Source organism: Tyto alba, unplaced genomic scaffold (genome assembly GCF_018691265.1).
Source record: "Tyto alba isolate M040663 unplaced genomic scaffold, T.alba_DEE_v4.0 Super-Scaffold_30, whole genome shotgun sequence".
NCBI classification, from domain to species: Eukaryota; Metazoa; Chordata; class Aves; order Strigiformes; family Tytonidae; genus Tyto; species Tyto alba.
The window spans coordinates 4,497,476-4,515,648 of record NW_024881305.1 but is presented as its reverse complement, the minus strand read 5'-3'; the positions used below and the strand labels follow the sequence as shown (position 1 = coordinate 4,515,648).

At 63.3% G+C, this 18,173-nt stretch overlaps 1 protein-coding gene across 5 annotated transcripts in view; it reads left to right on the top strand.

Annotated features, from left to right (window-relative positions):
* Positions 1-18,173, top strand: part of PLEKHA6 (pleckstrin homology domain containing A6) — a 53,263-nt gene that overhangs the window by 11,316 nt on the left and 23,774 nt on the right. The window contains exon 1 of one of the 5 annotated variants that reach the window (XM_042800273.1): positions 6,691-6,847. The exons of the other annotated variants lie outside the window; for them this stretch is intronic. The gene's annotated coding sequence lies outside the window, so the exon portion shown is untranslated. Of the gene's footprint in view, positions 1-6,690; positions 6,848-18,173 lie in introns of those variants that run through there. 5 annotated transcript variants of the gene reach the window in all.

Sequence of the window (18,173 nt, the reverse complement as noted above, 5' to 3'; positions counted from 1 at the left end):
AGCGGGGACGGGGAGCCAGTGCTCCCCTCCAAGGCTTCTTTCCATCCTCGCCTGCAGCCCGGTGCCGCCGAGGCCTGGAGCCTCGCACCGGCCACTGGCAGCCCGGTAAGGCCCCCCCTGCCCCCCCCCCCAGCACCACACTGGAAATGGGGTGCACGGGGCGGGCAGCGGCACCGGCATCGCCGGGCTTGGCTGGGGCTGGGTTGAGCGGGAGCTGCCTCTCGGGGTGCAGCCCCACAGACCCGGGGGGGGGGGGGTGTGGGGGGATGATGTGCCGTGGGTCGGGCCTCCCGTCTGTGGCTGTCGCCCAGTAGAACCAGTCTGGCAACGCCGGCAGCACCGGCCACCTCCCAGCCCGGCTCGGCCAGTTCTGCACCAGCCGGCACGGCCAGCCCTGTGCTCGGCGCTCCCCGGGGCACCGGCTGGGCACGATACGGTGCGTGCTGGGCTCAGCACCCTCCTTGGGGTGCTGGACACCTTGGGGGGGGGGCTGTATTCGGTGCCGGGTGAGGATGGGATGCGTGTGCCCGTGGCAGAGCCAGCGCTGGGGACAGCACCCCAGCTTTGGGGGGAGAAGAGCTTCAAAACTCCATCCTACTGGCATTGCCCCCAGCAGCCTTCCCCCCACCGCCCCCGCTCCAGGCTGGGCCCCCCGGGGGGGTTTGGGGGGACTCGGCCAGGGTGGAAGGTCCGGGTCCCTCCGTGGTGGGTGCTGAGCTGCAGCCGGCGGGTGGGTGGTGCGGTGCCTGCGATCCGGCGGGCGAGGGCTAATTACAGCCCAGAGCTGGCTGGGTTCAAAGAGCTTTGCCAGGGCAGGTGAGGCTGGCGCTGTGCACTCAGCACCATCCTGCACTCGCACCAGGGCTCAGCCCAGCCTCCCCTCCTGCACCCCCCATCTCTGCTCCTCTCTGCGGTTACTGGAGGTGAATCCCGCCCCCCCCCCCGCCCCGGCTTTGCAGGGATTCACTTCCAGCGGTGAAAAATCCTTGGGTGCTTTGACGGTGGCGGGATTGTGGCTTTTTGTGCTGCTCAGGGCCTGGCGGATGGGTGCAGGATGAGGCCGGGGTGTGTGGGGCAGCTCTCATGGCTTTAGCATCCCCGACCCTCCACGAGCGCAGCCGGAGGTGGCTCAGCTCCCACCCCAGGATCCTCCTCCCTCTTTCCAACCCCATCCTCGCGGTCCCTGGAGTCACCATCACTTGTCACTTGTCCCCCTGCACAGCCACCCTCGGGGCTGCTCAGGTCCCACAGCCAGGACCCGCACCCCAGGGCACTATAACGTGGTGGGGGTTCAGCCCTGGACCCTCTTTGCAGGGGGATGCTTGGGGGCCAGGAGGTCCCCCAAAGCCCCAGCCCTCGGCCATCTGCTTGATGCGCTCAAACTAATTTTCTAGCCTTTATTGTTCCAGAGAATTTGAAAATGCGATTGCACCCTCAGGGCCCAGAAAACGAAAGCAAATCAGGAGATATAAATCTACTGGTTTTGCCTTTGTCTGGTTATTTTAAAGCCAGTTGCATGGTGCCAGCCTGCCAAGTCTGGGGGCCTGGGGGGGACCCCAGGCTGGGGCTCACCAGTTCCTCCACCGTGCTGATCTTCCTGCAGAGTGCGTTCGCCAGATCTGCCGTGTGAGTGCGGGATTGTTTTTTCCCCTCTTTTTTTTTTTTTTTTTGTTTTTGTTTTTGGTTTTTGTTCTGTTTTGTTTTGTTTTTTTAATGCATGTTTTGTGAATGTGCAAATGCAGTGACCTTTTTTGGGGGCCGCCCGGAGCTCCGGCTCTGGCTGCCGGCTGCTCTTCTGCTTGTCAGGGAGATGAAGGTTTCAAGAGCTACGTGCAAACTCCAGGGCCTCTGGGCTCCAACACTCAGTTGCAATCGCGGTGATGAGCTCTCGGAGGGGAGGAAGGAGCTCGTTTCCCATCTCTCCCCGTGTGCCCGGAGATACCAGGCCCTTCATCAGCCCCCAGCGCCGCTGCTTCGCATCCTGTCCCCGTCTTCCCTGCCTCTCCTCCCTGCTAGCTACAAGCTGTTATTGGCGTGACCTTGTCCCCGCTGCCGTCACAGAAGGCTCCAGTGGCAAAACCTCCCTGCTGTCCGCAAGGGTCCCTGGCTTTGGGCAGCCTGGGATGGACTCATGGTGCTGCAGGGGGGGGGGTTTGGGGCAGCTGAGAGCAGAGCTGCCCTGTCCTTGGGGTGACAGGGTGGCCTTGGTCCAGGTGCCACCCTGCTGGGAGCGGGCTCTCGGGGCTGCTCCGGCTCCCAGGAGGATGCTCGTGGGCAGCGGAGCAGCACAGACCCCAACTCCCAGTCCCGTGGGACCAGGGCTTGGTGGCAGCATCCCGCTGCCGGCTTCGGTGCTTTGAGGGTGCAGGGGGGGGGTCTGTGGCGGAAGGCAGGGCTGGGGCAGCAGCACGGGGCTGCATTGATGCCTCTGGGGAGAGACAAGACAGCAGCTGGGAGCAGGATGCCCAGCCACAAGTGGGGAAACTGAGGCACAGAGCCAGCACAGTGGGGATTTGAGCCGGTGACCTCTCTGAGGTGAGGTGCCTCCCTCTGACTCATCCTGTCTCCACTCCAGAGAGCTCCTGAGGTTTCGTGGCGGGGGTGTGCGTGTGCGCCTGTGCACGCGTGCACTATCTGGCACCCAGCAGCCCCATTTCCTGATCAGGGTTTGGGTGTTACCATCATATAATTAGTCTGTAATTGCTCTGTGATGAGGTAGCAATCCTGCGGCAGGGCTGCGCTCTAAAAGGGTTTCCCCTGCAGCTCCCTCCTGGCATCACACCCCGAGCCCCGTGCAGAGTGGGGGGAGTGGGTGTCTGCCATGGGGTCACCGCCAGCTTCGCTCCTCCTAGGTGCGGGTTGGAGGGATCTGGGGCACGATGTCCAGGCAGAGGGGTCTCCTCTGTTCTTGCCCGCTCCCTCCCTCTTTGCTCCTCCCAGCGGGTGGCACTGGGGGCACTGGGAGGTGGCGTGTCCCCGCCGTGCCCGTGCCAGCCTGGCAGGCTGCCCTGGCTCCTACCAGCGCTTCCTTTCAGTCCTTCCTGGCACCCACTCGCTCCACTGCCTCCAGGGCCCTTTGGGGATTTCCTCTGCCTCGCCCATGCTTGTCCCCACTGGCATGGCCACCCCACTGGTGGGGTCCCGCTTGCCCGACCTGTGGCCACTGTGCCCAGCTCCCACATTGCCCCAGGGGAAGAGCCCCCGCTCAAAGTCCCCCAAAGTGCTGCCGGGTGAGAAGGGGGCTCCTCTCCCTTCCTCCTGCCCTGTTTCCTTCCTCCCGCTCCCCGTGGCCCTCCAGTCCCATTTAAACACCCCCACCCCGCAGCCAGAACAGAGAGAGCTGGGTATTTATAGCTTGGCACGGAAGCTGGGAGGCAAACATGCATGGAGGGGGGGGGTGGGTTGTTTTGGTCTTTTTTTTTTTTTTTTTTTTCCCAGTCCTCCTATTTTAAAGGCCAGGCTGGCTCTGCCGGAGGTGGGGGTGCCCACGCGCTGGCAGATCCCGTTTGTAGGTTCTGGGAATGGGACCGAGGGTGCCAATCCACCCCATTTTCTTCCCTCGCCATGCCCAGGCACCGCGTAGTGCTGAGTTTGGGTGGGAGGGAGGAGGAGCTGGGTACGGACGGGCACCAGGGGAGAGCCCATCTTTTGGGGTGGCCCCAAGAGCCGCTCTCCCCCCTCAAGGGTGGGTTTGCATCCTCCCGCCCTGGGATGTGGCATCACCCCACGGGGGATGCTCAGCCCTGGGTTCCTGGCAGTGCAAGTGGGGTGATGCGGTGAGAGGCAGCGAGGAGGAGGAGGAGAAGTCGACCGAGGAAGGCTCAGGTGTGTGTGTGTGTGCCAGCCCCGGGTGAAGTCCACGTGCTCTGCTCTTGCCTCCTGTGGGCTTGTTTTCCTCGGCAGCATCTCTTCTTTCAGGTTGGCTGAGCAGCAATGATTAGCAATTCCAGTTTTTATTTCGAGTCTAATGCAGTCAGGTTGTGTGCGCCTCTGCCCCCTTCATGCCCCCCCTGCCTTTGCTGCCAGGTTTCCCCAGACAAATTGTTTGCTCTGGTGTGTGGGTTTTGGTTTGTTGTTTTTTTTTTTTTGTTTTTTTTTTGTTTTGGTTTTTTAATTATTATTTTTCCCCTCTCCCCTGAATCGAGTGAATCGTCTGATTTGAAAACAACAAACAACTGTTGTGTGCGAACGTAATGAATCTTTTAAAGCTCATCAAAGCGAGAGGTTGCATGCGTGCCATGGGGGGTCTTCTGGGGGAGTGTTTGGGGGGTGTAACACCCCTCAGCCTTGGGGTGCAGTGCTGGAAAAAGGGCTTGTGATAGCAGTGAGGCTGCATGGGGCCTTATCTTATCCCCGGGCTTATCACCAGACATGCTTGTGCTGCAGATAAGCAGGACCTTGGGTTCAGGCGCGGGTTGTTAAGGGGGGAGCGATGCTCCGTGTCCCGGCGCTGGGGCACGGGTGGGCACCAAGGATGCAGCGTGGGGGCTGAGTCCCCCTGCTCAGGGGTGGGGGCACCGGTGTGGGGTCCCTCTGCAGCTCGGCTTGGCTCCCCAACACCTCGGTGCACAGGGGTGGGAGCACGAAGCAGCCCCCCCGCCACGGCTGCCACGCTCCCGCGGGCGGGGGGAGGATGTACCTTTTGTGGAGTGGACGGTGCAGAAACAGCGTGTCAGGTTCAACCCCAGCCTTTCTTCTCTTCAAGCAAAAGTGCAAAACCCCCCCACTTTTAGCCCAAGGAGGTGACTGTGGGTTCATCTAGCTGCTTAAATAGAAGTGCTGTATTCAAAATACCTGAGGAGGAGCCCCCAGCTTCTCCCCCAAGTCCCCAAAATCTCAGTTTGTGCTGGCAGGAGCCCCAGAACTTGCTGGTGGTCCCGGCTCCATTTCCCAGGGATTTGTGATATGCTGGAAAAAGATGATTTTAAGTGCTGCTGGGCCATGTCGGTGTGCACCGGGGGAGCCCAAGAGGGGAAGTGTTCATGCAGGACACGGTGGGTGCTGTCCTGGTGGGGCAGGAGGACCCACCATGGGGCCAAAGTCCCTCGAGGTGGCCCTGGGGACGAAATCCCTGTCCGAGGCCATCTCATCCCCCTCGCACCCGCTCAGTCTGGGCTCTCCAAAGGCAAATTTGCTCTTCCAAAGTACCTTTTGCCAGATGCTGGGGATCAGGGTGCTGCACGGGGTGGACCCCTGGTGCTGGTGCCTGTACTGGGGAAGGGTCCTCATGCCCTGCACCGTGGGGGGCTCTGGGGGCAGCCGGTGGCCCTGCCCCGAGGGGAGTGAACGGCAAAGGGTGCCTGGGGAGCCACGGGCAGCCAGGTTGGGGGGTCAACAAGCCTCCTACCTCTCCTCCCCGTGATTAGGCGAGTCGATAAGAGCTTGGGAGACAGGTAGCTGGGGCGATGCCCCTGCGCTCGTGCTGCCTGCTGGTAAACAGGCTGTTTTTGTTTGTGCGAAGCCCGGCAGCGCCCCGGGGCTGCTTGTGCAACCGGGGCGGGGAGCTGGCTCCGAGCACTGTGGGGCTCATTGCACCCCAGCTGGAGAGCCCTCAGCTGGATCCGGCCCCAGGAGGGCAGGGAAACCCCAAGGCTGCGCTGCCGCGGAGCTGGCAGCCCTCCCCAGGTATGAGCAGCCCCTTCTCAGCACCGAGCTCTCCAGGACGGGGATGCCACGTGCAGGAGGGGTCCTCATGGATGTGCCCACCGAGACCCTTCCCGTACCACGGCGTGGCTGCACCCCCAGCCAGCAAAGCAGTTTGGGGGCTCCCCTTTCCCACGGGCAATGCCTAGGACCGGCCCAGCGTCCCCAAATGGGGCACGCCGCCCGGCCCCGCTCGCCCCACAGGCTGGAGCTGGGGTGAAGCAAGCAGCCGTGCACGGAGCCCAGCCTCGCCGGTGGTATGTGGCCGCCCCGGTTCTGGGGTGTAGGTGAGCCTGGAGAACTGGGAAAAACAGGGCAAACAGGGCAGGGTTTTGTCTGCTGGAGTGTTGCGTCCCACTGGAGGAAGCGCGGCCGCTGCGGCGCTGGCACAAGGAAGTCCCGTGGTGGCACGGCCCGGCTGCGCTCTGGCTATCGGCCACGGTGGCCCTGGCGAGTGGAGGGGCTCAGAGGCGTGCAGATGGTGATGGGCACCCACCACCCTGGGTCGTGCACGTGGCATTACAGCCCAGCGCTGCTGGGCGAGGCGGTCCGAAATTTTCAGTGACCGCGGGCAGGCTGGCAGATGACCCAGCACAGTGCCGAGTCCCTCCAACCTGTTTTATTGGGGGTTAAAAAATACACTATTTGCTTTTCCCACATTGCTGTTTTTAGCACCCAGGCGGGTGGTGCCTGCTGGTGGCTCCCTGCCCCTTTCCCGAAGCACAGAGCCCACTCCCGTTGCCTGGGGAAGGAAAATACATCTGAAGGATGACATAAACCAGCGTCAGGCTTCGCTTTGAGCCGATACCAGTGCGTTGAGGGCTGGGACCAGTGGCAGGGGGGCTCAGGCAGTGGTGGCCACTGGCTGGGTGGCGTGGCCGTCCCCGGTGGAGGGCTGGCGGGTGCCTGGCGTGGCTGGGAGCAGCGGGAGTGGCGTGAGAGCCGGCGCGCACGGAGGGGGGTGTGTGTGTGTGCGTGTATGTGCGAGCGCCTGTTTATATAGGAAGGAGCCAACCTACCGTTTCAGATTTCAAACCTCGCTTATCAACCAGGCCGTCCCTGCCACGCTTGGACGTGGCGGCTCTCGGAGGCGACCGATTTTTCTCCCCCCTTCCCCACCAGTCCAGAGCTCCCCGCCTTGGCACCGAGCCCCCCCACCCTCCCCACGGCCGGTGCCGTGGCCCCGGCAGCGCCCGGCGAGCAGGTAGGCTGAGATAACTGTGGGTGCTCTGCCCTCGCAGCCTGGCCTGTTGCCGGGGATAAGGAGGGGACCGGGGGGGATGGAGGAAGATCCCCCGGGGATGGAGGGAAGGGGATGGAGGTGCTGGAGGGGTTTGCACTGCGCCGGGGCAGCCAGTGAGTCGGGCTTTGCTGGAAGATGGGGCCAAAGCTTGTGGGGAGGGCAGCTTGTGAACGAACCCCTGGCCGTCAGCGTGGTGGAGGTATTTGCACTGTGCCCACGGGTGGGCAGCGTGTCCAACCGGGCACAGGCATGGGCACGGTGCGCGGGAAAGCCCGGCTGCTGCGCTCTCCCAGGGGTTAAACTCCTTGCAGGGAGCTAAATGGAAGGTGTGGCAGCACGATAAGGCTGGCAGAGCTGGGAGTGGGGCAGAGGCACCCAAGTGGGTACACACAGCTCTGCTTCCAGCCGGGACGTGGGGTGGGATCCTGCCCACCCAGCGGTTTGTGGCTGGGAGGGCTTGTGCCCTGTGCCATGGGCTGGCTCAGAAGTCTGGGGGAGCTGCCGTCCCTGCCCTTAGCTGAGCTGGCTGGGGAATAACTCTGCAATCTCCTGGAAGCACTGCTTAAAATCACCTCTTCTCCCAGGGGAGAGACCCAGCTGTGTCGCCTGCTTGGTTCTGTTTAAAGGGATGTTTTAAGAAAGGCTTTTTTAAAGCAACCCTCTTCTATACCCTGCTGTACCCTCTGCTGTACCCCGCCATGCGTCCCTGTGGTTTCCCAGAGCCTGGAAAAGCCCCTTCCTCCCCAGACCCTCCAGCCGAGCCGCTGCCATCTCACAGAGCAGCCGGGAGGGACGGTGATGCCAGCACCCTGCAAACGCCGGAGGATGCTCCAGCACCGGGCAGCCTCTGCAGCACAGGATGGCTGTGGTTTCCATCCCGTTGCTTCCAGCCATCCTCAGGGATGTCTGGGAGATGGGAGTGATCTCCCCACTGCTCTCCAGCCCTGCCAGGGCGGTGGGTTCATAGCTGAGCCTGATCCTGGCACTATCCCGTTCCTTCCTCCCCTATTGCTCCAGCGATGGTGGGCGATCGAGCTCCAGTCTGGAGCAAAGCGCTCTCTCCTCCCGCCAGCATGTCCTTCACTCCATCCCAGTGCCGCAGGGACACTCATTAATTTTGTGACAAGGAGGGACCTTTAGCAGCTTCTGGTGATTCCCAGCGTAGCACAGAGCAGGGATGTCACCTCTGCGGTCCCCACGTGGTGCCTGCTCTGTCCTGCTGGGGCAGGGAGACACAGGAGGAACATATCAGGGCAAGTCAAGTGCATGGCTGCCTTTCTTCCACTTGCTGGTTTCCTCAGAGGTTGAGGTTTCTGATCACATTCCCTTGTCCATTCCCTTGATTCCCAGTGGCTTCTGCGCCAGATTGGGCTGGGGACGCTGGTCTTCCTGCACGTGGAACATCCTCCCCTGACCCAAAGCCACAGGAAAGCAGGAGACACCGTGCTGCAGGCTCTTCCCACATGTATCGGCCCACCTCTGCCCTCTGGAAACTCGGCGCCAGCCTCCGGCTCTTCCCAGTGCCAAGCAAACCAGTTCCTAGTTGAGGGCAGCCACCGCGCTCGCTCCCCTCGACTAAACCTGCTGCGGCTCCCCAGCTCCGGCTGCCCGTGAGCATCCTCGGGGGGGGGGGGGGTTGCTGCGGGCAGGCACGTCGGTGAAGGGCTCATCCGGGCTGTGCTGCCACCGGCAACGGCATCGCCAAGAGCCCTTCACTGGGCTGGGACTGGCCTGGCTCCAGCACCAGCCCAGCTCAGTGGCTCCTGTCCCACCGGCTCCCCTCCCCGGGCACGGACCGGAGGCTGCATCTCCCCCCGGGGTGGAGGGAAGGTTGGGGCGGCGTTTATTTACGTGATGCTGGGGGAGAAGGGGGAACTGGCAACAGGCTCGCTTGCAAATGGGATTTCTGAGAAGCGGAAAGCTGGCGCGCATTCAGCCTGGAACCGTCCTGATTTCCAATTGGAAACATCCCACGGTGACTAAACTTCATTCAGGGGAAGATCTCGTTTTGCAGAGCCGGCGCCGCGCTGCTAAACTCGCCCGCGGCGGTTGCACCGTTGCGGAGGTGGCTGCAGGGAGGGGGACGAGGAGCAAGAGGAGGACTGTTCGGTGGCACGGAGGCGTGCCCTGTCCCCACACTGGTTTTGCTCCACTCCGGGAGATTCTGAGGATCCAGTCTGGTGGGTGTGGAAGGTTTGCAGCTCCCTCTACTTTTCCCCCAGCAAATTTCTTGTTTTTCCCCTGCAGCTGCTCCCCGGGGCTGTTGTCACTGTGCGCATTAATCGGGACACTGTTGGGAAGCTGGGAACTGCTGGTGATTCACCAGGAAGCTGTGCCCAGTGACTGCCCGGGGCACGGCCCTGTCACACCAGGGTGTGGTGGGCAGGAGATAGCAATAAAATCAGGATTGTCCCATCCGAGGGCAGCGAGGGAATTGCTGCGCCCATCCTAGTGCTAATGGCCGAGCGTTTAATGGCCGGTGGAGGAAGCTAATGGCTCCATATGGTAAGCACCTGCAGATAGCAGAATTCTTGGTGGGTATTCAGAGGAACCGGACAGTGTCCAGCCTGACTGGCCCACCGGAGGCTGTGCCCAGGACAGCTGTGCTGGAGGCAGGAGCTGGCAGCTCCCAGGGGCCAGGGGGAACACTCAGCTCCCCAGCACCCACATCCTGGTGCAGAGCCACTCCGAGCCCGGCAGCAGGGTCCAGTGCCTTGGTCTGCTGCTGTTTATGGGACCGCTGGGATTTGGTGCAGAGAGCCCTGACACGCTGATTTATCTCTGTCTCCAGAGACCCGTTCTGGCTGTGTCAGCTCAGCACGGGGCTTGGGGGGTCGGCTGTGGTTTCCCCCCACCCGGGGATGCCCCACGCCGGGACAGCACCGTTGCCAGGGCAAGCTTGGCAAAGTCAGCAGATCCTGAGCCAGTGCCTGGGGTCTGGGGAGGGGCTGGGCCTGTTGGGTTTGGTCTGTTTGCTTAAGAACAGACCTCCTGGTTTGGGGGACCTTTGGTTCCCACTCTATTTGTACACGGAGGCCGGCGGTGTGGGCACACACCAGGGAGGCTCTGGGGCTGGGGGCTGGCGGTGCTGGGGCCAGGAGGAATCGGAGGCATCCGTGGGTGCCAGGCTCGGCTCCTGCTCGTGGCAGGTCCTTGCTGTGGTGGCTTTTCCTGGGCGCTCAGGGGCACTTTTGGCTGCTCCGCATGTTGCACCCGTTGGCACCCACACCGTGATCCCGGGCTGCTCTCCGGGGCTGTGGGCCGTGCTGCAGACGGCTGCAGGATCGGAGAGCCCTGGCCAGCCCCGAGCTGCCCGGAGCCGGTGCTCGCCCCGTCCTTGGGAGCTTTTTTGGTGCAATGCACTTGCACAACCGAGATGTGTGTGCTGTTGCATCATAGCTCGGTTACAAGCTGTTCCAAGTCCTGCGAAGGTACAGGATCGTATCTAAAAATGGAGAGTTTCCCCATGTACTGCCATCACACCCATGCCGATGTAAGGGGAGCGTGGCATTGCACGAGGAAGGCAACTGGGACGGCAGTCGCGCTGCCGGGGAGGATGACAGGCTCCCCGCGGTGACAAGCTGCCGACTGGGCCGGCTTCGCCGCGGCACGGCAGGCAGAGCTGAGCTGCTCCTGCCCAAAGGTAAATCCCCGTGGGCACACGTGGCCATGCTGGGCCGTCGTGGCCATCAGACCGTGGCGAAGCCCCGGGATGCATGAGCCTTTTTGCAGAGACCCGAGCGTGCTGCTGGCATCCACCCAGCCTCGCCGCTCCGGCAGGTGTGGGGCTCCGTGCCGGCACGGCATGGCACAGCCGGCTATGCCAGGAATGCGCCGAATGCGTCGGGACTTGACTGCAGGAGGTCGGGGTGCAGAGCAGCCGATGAGTCACTTGGAGGGCTGGCAGCGGCGCGGCGAAACTCCTGAGCCGGGGCAGAACCAGGGCTGCCACGACCCCCTAACCCAGACCCCTCCCCTCCAAACCCAAACGCCGGCGGGAAGCGTGCCGGCAGCGCTCTGCCGGGGTCCCGCAGGCTGGCAGCGTTGGTGTTAGCAGAGCAATGCACCATATCATGCTCCCCGCACCCTGGGGTGCTGCATTTACAACTTTATTTTTCATCTGTATGAGCGCACCCGTTTGCTAAAGCACTCGAGTGAGAGCTGCCCCTAGGAGATCCGACAGCGGAAAATCGGTAATTTAGACAAAAACAATCAAGAGCCTCTACAGGGAGCGGCACGACCTGCCGTGGCTGATCAAGCCCAGGCTGGGGCTCACCCCGCTCGCTGTCCTGGAGGCGAGTGGGAATAGCAGCACCCAGCTTTGCAGAGCCCCGAGACTCGCTGCCGGGAGCAGGGAGAGATGCTTCTTTCAGCACCCTGCACCAGAGCATCGCTGCACCCTGCTCCAGGCCCTGCGCCCTCCAAACGCTCCCAACTCGGGGTGTTTGCAAGGAGTTTGTGGCTTTGTGTCCCGCGTGGGTGTGGGGAATGGGAAATTCAAAGGCCGTGCCCATATGCAAAGGGGCTGTGTGGCTCACGGGCACGGGGAGCCGAGCTCAGCCCTGCTGCCGGCGGGTTTTATCAGCCTCTGTGTCTGCATTTATTTAACAGCTCGTTCCCATCTGTGGTGTTTTTAGCCATTTGATGGTCTTCTATCATGATTAAAACCATCCCCACAGCAGCCCTCCGCTTTCCAGCCTGCGCGGGGTGTTGCCGTGCAGATGTTTGTCCAAAACTATTTATGAGCACTCGCAGCCCGGACACCCCCGGGGCTGGAGAAAGCGAAATCCGCTGCGTGTCGGTGTCCGAAAGCCGGAGCTGGGCTGCAGTGCCAGCGGGGTGTCACGGGCTGTGAGTACCTCCAGACCCACGGGACCTGGGACGGGGATGAGGACGGGGACTGAGCCCCTTCTGTGCCCTTCTGCATTTGCAGGGGGACGTGGTGGCTGCCCTGGGCTGGCCAAGTTGGACGTGTCCCTGCTCCGGGTCCTGGCACAGGATGCTGCTGGGGCCGCGGGGGCTGGTGATGCTGGCTGGGGGGACATGGGGGTTTGCTCCCCGGGTGCCGTCGTGCCCCGGGGCTGCGTGGGCAGAGCAGGGCTCTCCTGGCGATGGCACGGCTGGAGGTTAATCATTCAACCCCTTCAGGGTTGGGTAACACACCAGCACTGCAGCCAGTGGTGGTGTTGGAGGGGGGGGGACACATGGGGAACATTTGCCCGTCTGCTTCTCAGAGCTGAGATGTAAGAACAGCCCCTGTGCTTGTCCTCCAGCTCCGGGTGCAGGTGCCCCCTCTCCGTGGGGATGCATGTGGCGGTGTTCTGGACAGCCCCGTGGGTACCACGGTGTGTGGGAGAGGAGGGTGCTGGCAGCACCGTGCGCCGGCTGAGCACCAGCCCTGGGAGCCGAGCCGGCCCCCGGAACGGCCGAGGGAGCCAAGAGCCACGGCTGGGTTGTAAACACGCTCGGATAAAGTTACAGCCATTGATGTTTCTTGGAAAAGCTGTGGGAAGGGAGAGCTCCGAGACCCCCGAGCTGAGAGATCCCATCCTGCCCCAGCTCCCACAGCGAGGAGGGGATGGATGTGCCTCGTGGGGGGAGCAGCCCCCAGCCTCCCTGTGCTGTCCCGCTCCTCGGGGGGCAGAGGGCTGTGGGGCTCAGCCCCCCGCCCCGGGATAGCTGCTGCCAGCCGCCCCCAAGGCTGGGGGAGCTTTCCCATGGCTGAGCTGCTTATGGCTCGGCTGGATGCAGAGGCAGGATGCGGCCCTCGGGGCTGTGCTGGGACACGCAGGGCTGCTCCTGGGGCCTGTGCTGCCGAGGGAGAGGTTTGGGGTGCAGAGAGACATGACGCTGCGGGAACGGCCGCGGGTCCACGGGGGGTTGCGGAGCCCCTTGGAAGCCCCTTCGCAGCCCCGGCGGGTTGGGCTGCCGCGCCGTTAAAGGGGCTTCCAGCGCGAGCAAAGGATGCTTCCCATGCTCATCCCGCAGCGGCACGGAGCCGAGGGGGTTAAGGCTGAGCCGGCAGCTGCCGTGGCTGTTAATGATTGATATCAGTGATGGTCTCCGTGGGTTTGGAAGGAAATCATCTACCCCGGCTGCGGGAGAGCGGCGGGGACGGCGGGGACGGCACGGGTGAGTGCGTGCGTGTGTGCGTGCGTGCGGCGTCGGCACGGAGCCCGGCCGTGGCACACGTGGGCCATTGTCTGTGGCTGGTGCCCGGCCGTGGCCAAGAGCAGCCGGGGACCCGAGGGCGGCCGGCGCGGTGACAGGCGCAGCTGGAGATCTGGCAGGCGTGGAGCCCGTCGCCGTCGGGCTGCTGGGTGTGATTATCGTGTGCGAGGGGGTTAAGCAGGTGCTGAGGATTTGTCCCGGCAGGATTTCTTCAGCGCTGCCACCGTAATCCCCGCTCCTGACCTGACCTGGCCGGGGAGGGGTTGGGGCTGGCTTTGTTTTGATGCCTCGTACCAGCGATTGCTTAGGACAGGTATTTCTGCCTGCTGGAATTAGTTTCTTAAGGAGCTTAGCGAGAGGTTTAAACCCCCCAGGTTTGGGTCCGGCTTGCGGCTCGGAGGCTGTATTAGTGGATCACCTTTGGCAGGGGCGTCACAGCTGCCCAGGCACCTCCGTACCCCCCAGCTGGGTTTGGGGGGCAGCACCAAGCCCAGCCACGAGCTGTGACCCTGCCTCCCCGGCCCCCCGTACCCCCAGCCCCAGGCCAAGGGAGGAGGAAGGTGTGGAGCCCCACAGCGGTTCCAGATTTGTAGGAGGCTCTGGAGGGCGGGGGGGAGAAGCTGAAGGATTGCATCCTGATCCGATAAACGCTCTTTTTGTCTCGTGTCCGCTCACCCGTGCTGGTGCCCCGTGCCTCTCGGGGTCTGCCGCGGTTCGGCTCCGTGTGCCAGCAGCTTCCCCCCATCTCCGAGCCCCCAGGCTGCATTTGCATCTGTCCACCACTGGTTTCATCCCTGCTCATCTCCTGGGGGGATCCGCTCCCGGGCCACCCCCTGGGTGGGGAGGGGTGTTTGGCTGGTGGTGCCACAGGAGAGCGGCCGGCTGCCGAGGGGCTGCCCTGTCCCGCGTGGAAACAGTGGCTCCTGGCAATCCTGTGCGTGTGGGGTTTGGGCTCTGTCCCCAAGAAGGGACAATGGAGTGACATGGTTAAAGCAGGGCCACGCACTCAGTGCTTCCAGCTCTGGACTGTCACCTGCTCTGCCCTGGGTGCTGGACCACCCCGCCACATGGCTGTGACACTCCCCAAATGTCACCCCGTGTGGATACAGGATGCTGCTACGCCTGCCCCAAACTCTCTGTCTCCCACAGCAGCACATTTTGGCCAGGCCACCTCTGTGGGCCATGCCTGTGATGGAGCCGGGGTTGCCAGGGAGATAAAACACAAACTCCCAGTGCTTTTTGTGCTTTTCCCTGACCCCAGCTGGAGCGGGAGTGGGGGACTCGCCCTCCCCACAGCCGGCGATGCTGGCTGCCAGCAGCCACTTTGTTCTCTGGAAATCCCCTGACTTCCCCCTGCTCCCGGCCGTCCCTCTCTGCCGTGCCGAGGACAGCAGGGGCTTCTCCTGCTCTCCCTCCCCACAGATTCCGGCTGGCTGGGATGTCCCTGCTCGGGGCCACCACCGGCTCCTGCGCCAGCCCGGCTGCGTGCCGACCCTGACGTCTCATGTGGGTTGTTGTGGGTGTGCAGGAGCCGCCATCCGCCCTCACCGGGGACTTTGCCCTGGCTTGGCAAGGCCGGCACGGCAGCTCTGCTGCCTCCCAGCTGGATCCAGCTCAGGCTTTTCTGCCGACCCTCTCGGCCAGGCTCCCGCGGGGACTCGAGTGTGTGTTTGGGTGGTGAAGCCTGGCCTGGCCGTGGTGCTTGGCTGCATCCTCGCACCCCAAAACCCTCCCGAGGTGCACGGGGTAAAGCTCCCCAGGCAGAGGCTTTTTTGCTCCGGGGAGGCTCTCGCCGGCACCGGAGGCAGCTGCCGTGTGCGGTTTGTGGCGGAGGGGAGGTGGCAGAGGGGATGGGTGCTGGGACCAGCACCCTCCCGCCCGCGAGCCGGGTGCGGGAGGAGGCTGTGCGTGCGCGGGAGCCTGGGGTTGGTAGCACGGGGGGGGCTGCGCTGCCTCCTGGCCCCCAGCCCTGACGGACGCCGTGCCAGAAACGCTTGCTCAGCTGGATGGCGGGGATTAAGGCCGGGATGAGGTTACGGAGGAGAACCGGCTGCTGGTCCCTGCCGTGCCGGGAGCCGGCCGGCCGGGGATGGGCCTGAGGGAAACCTCAGCGTGCGGCTCCACACCGAGGGCCGGTTTTTGAGTGTCCACAAGCTGCTTTCTTCCCAAAGGCTGATCTTGCTGCAAATCCGACAGGCGCTGGGATTTCCAGGGCTGCCTGTCGGCTCTGCTGAGCCCACGGCGGTGCCTGGCCAGGCACGGGGTGGGGGGGGGGGGCGTTTCTTGCAGCTTTCCATCCCGCCTCTGCCTCTGTCTCCTCTTCCCCTTCAACCTTTTCCCCTTTCGCTGCCCTCTCCCAGGGCTGGCATGTAACTCTTACAAATCCAGAGCGATTCGGAAACGCCGAGCTGCATTTCCCACTGGGTTGTGGCCCGGGCTTTTGGCCAGGGCCAGGGCTGGCACAGAACACCCTGCGGCCAGCTCAGCCCTGCCGAGGGCGTGGGGAGCATGCAGGGCTAGATTTTATTTTTTCCTGCTTGAGTCATTCAACGGGGGTTGAAGAAGCTGCAGCGACGGAGCAGCCCAGGGCCTTGCTCGGCAGAGAGCCGGAGCTGGGGACAGCCCAGAGCAGAGACGCTGAAGCAGCCGAGCTGCTGGCACTCATCCCCCAGCTGCAGCCACTCCGCCAGACCCGCTCACGCTGCGCCTGCAGAATTTAATTTAAATTTCTTTCCCTTTTTTTTTTTTTTTTTTTTTCCCCCTACTGCATCTCAAGCATGCACTGTGCCAGCCCCATGGGGCAGAGCCAAGCCCTGTGCACCCCCTGCACCAAGCAGTATGGCCCTGCGGGTGTGGAGGGTCCAGTTTATCGGTGCATTATAGTGCATTTGCTCCTGCCCTGGGCTCCCCATGCAAGAGAATTTGCACTTGTTCATCTGAGGGTGGATTTTCTCTGCCAACCCCCTTGAAGGGGCCATGGGCGATGGGGAGACCCCACATCCCTTCCCATGGGTGCTGAGCGCTGCAGTTAACTGGGAGAAAAGGGTTTTCAAGGGCTTGGGTTGGAAGAGAGGGATGTGGCTCAGGAGGAGAGGGAGAGGTGAAGAAAGGGCTAGAAAAACAGAGGAAGGAGGCCAACACACAGGGCGTGTTTGGCTGCTGGCCACGCAAGCCCCTTGCTCGGGAGCTGCCTGGATGCTCGCCCCGAGAACATGGGTAAAACATCCAGACGAAGGGTTTTGATTATCCCTTCGGAGGGGGGGGGGTTGCAGGCAGCCTTGGCTTCCCGCCCCCTCCTGCCGCTCCCTGCCGTGGTCTGGGGGTGGCCGAGCCCAGGACGGTAACCCCTCCATCCCCGCCGAGCCCCCCGAGGGGCTGGGGTGACGGGGGTGGCGAGGCGCTTGCCGGAGCTGAAATTCGGGTTGGGGCGTGGGAGGACGAGGCGGTTGGATCCCCGTGGCACACCGCCAGCCCGGGAGCTGGGGGGGTGATGTTGGCCTGCGGCGAGCGCTCGGAGGGGAGCCCCGTGGCTCTGGCATTGCACCCCGGGCAGGGCTGGTGGGGAGGGGGGGGGGGGGGGTCAGGCTCCCCATAGCCCCCCTGCCCAGCCGCTCTGCTCTGCATTTAGGGCTTGGCAGGCTCCGGAGCCTGGGCGGTGAGCCTGCGCCTCCCCTCCTCCTGCCCGCTCGCCTCCCCGCCAGAGAACAGCCCCGACACCCCGGGGATGGCCGCGGCGCAGGGATGGTTCCTATTAACAAACATCTGCTGCACGCTGCGGGGTTTTGGGGGCTGCTCGGCTGCATCCAGCCAGCCGAGCTGGGCTTGCTGTCTGCTCTTGCAGAGGACCCCCCCTGTGCCCTGTACCAGCCCTTGGTGGGCTTTTCCCAGCTCCACTGGTACATCCCACTTTCCCCATGAGGAAGGGTCCCGACACAGCCGACCGGGAGTCCTGGCATCACCCACCAGTGTTTTGCCCCACGCCGAGGCGTGGTGGGGGGGCTCACAGCTCCCCACACCCCCAGAGCTGGGTGCACCGAGCCCCACAGCGTAGGCTGGTGCTGGGAAATCGCTCCCTCCTGTCACCATTTCACCTGCTCCATCCCAGCTGGGGCAGCATTAACTCTCTTGCACCCTCAGCTGCAGCAAGAGCAGCTCTAAAGCCTCCCGGCCTCCTGCCCGCTGCTGTTCTGGGACGGCTGGGTGGGGGGTGGCACCCATGCGGTGTGCTGGTAGCTGTGGGGGTCCTCGGGCTTTGCTCAGGGACATGCCCCAGCCACGGTTTGTGGTTTGCAAGAGCTGAAAAGCCGTGACTGTCCTGGGCTGTGGAAGGGCAGGGGGGAGCCAGGAGGGTTGTCCTGCTCTCGACAAACTTCAGCTTTGGGGAGGGGGAAGAAAAACAGCATTGAGTGAAAGTTTTGTTCTTCGGTTATTGTGTTTATTCCCTTCTCTTGCTCCTTGGCTTTATGGAAAAAGGAAGAGGAGGTTTAGAGGGTTTTTCTTTGATGTTTACCCTGAGGAAAAACACCGACTCTTCTCCCCCATGGTTCTCACGGGAGGTCTGGGGGACGCCCCCACTCCTGAGCTGCTCAAGCCCTGGAGCGTGTCCACTGGGTTGGCCGTGGAGGATTCCGTGTCCCTGCCCACCCCCGGACACTAATGACTGTGAAATAGCCCAGCTGGTGCAGGGAGAGCAGCGTCTGCTCCAGGCTGGTGAAGCCGGCGTTGAACCCAGGTTGAAGGCTCCCAGAGTGGCCCCCGAGTCTGTTGCAGCCCCCCCTGCCACCAAACTGGGGTGACCGGGGGGGTGAAACCCCCACATTGCAGAGGACGGTGCCTCTGGCGCAGTCGCGGGTGGACTCTGGTGTCCAGCGTGCCCTGGAGCCGCCTTTCCTGCCCTTGCCACGCCGTCCCTTGGGGCTACCATCCCCAAAAGGGGCCACAGCTTTGGCTGGCAGGTCCCCTTTCTCCACGGTGGCCTCGCCACGGGGGTGAGCATCGGCTTTGTCGCGCGGCGGCAGGCTGGCACGTACCCGCAGGCTGTTGGGGGACCTTGACGGTGACTGAGGAGCGGGCGAGTGGCTGCGGAGGGGACGTGGGGACGGCCAGCGCCCGTGGG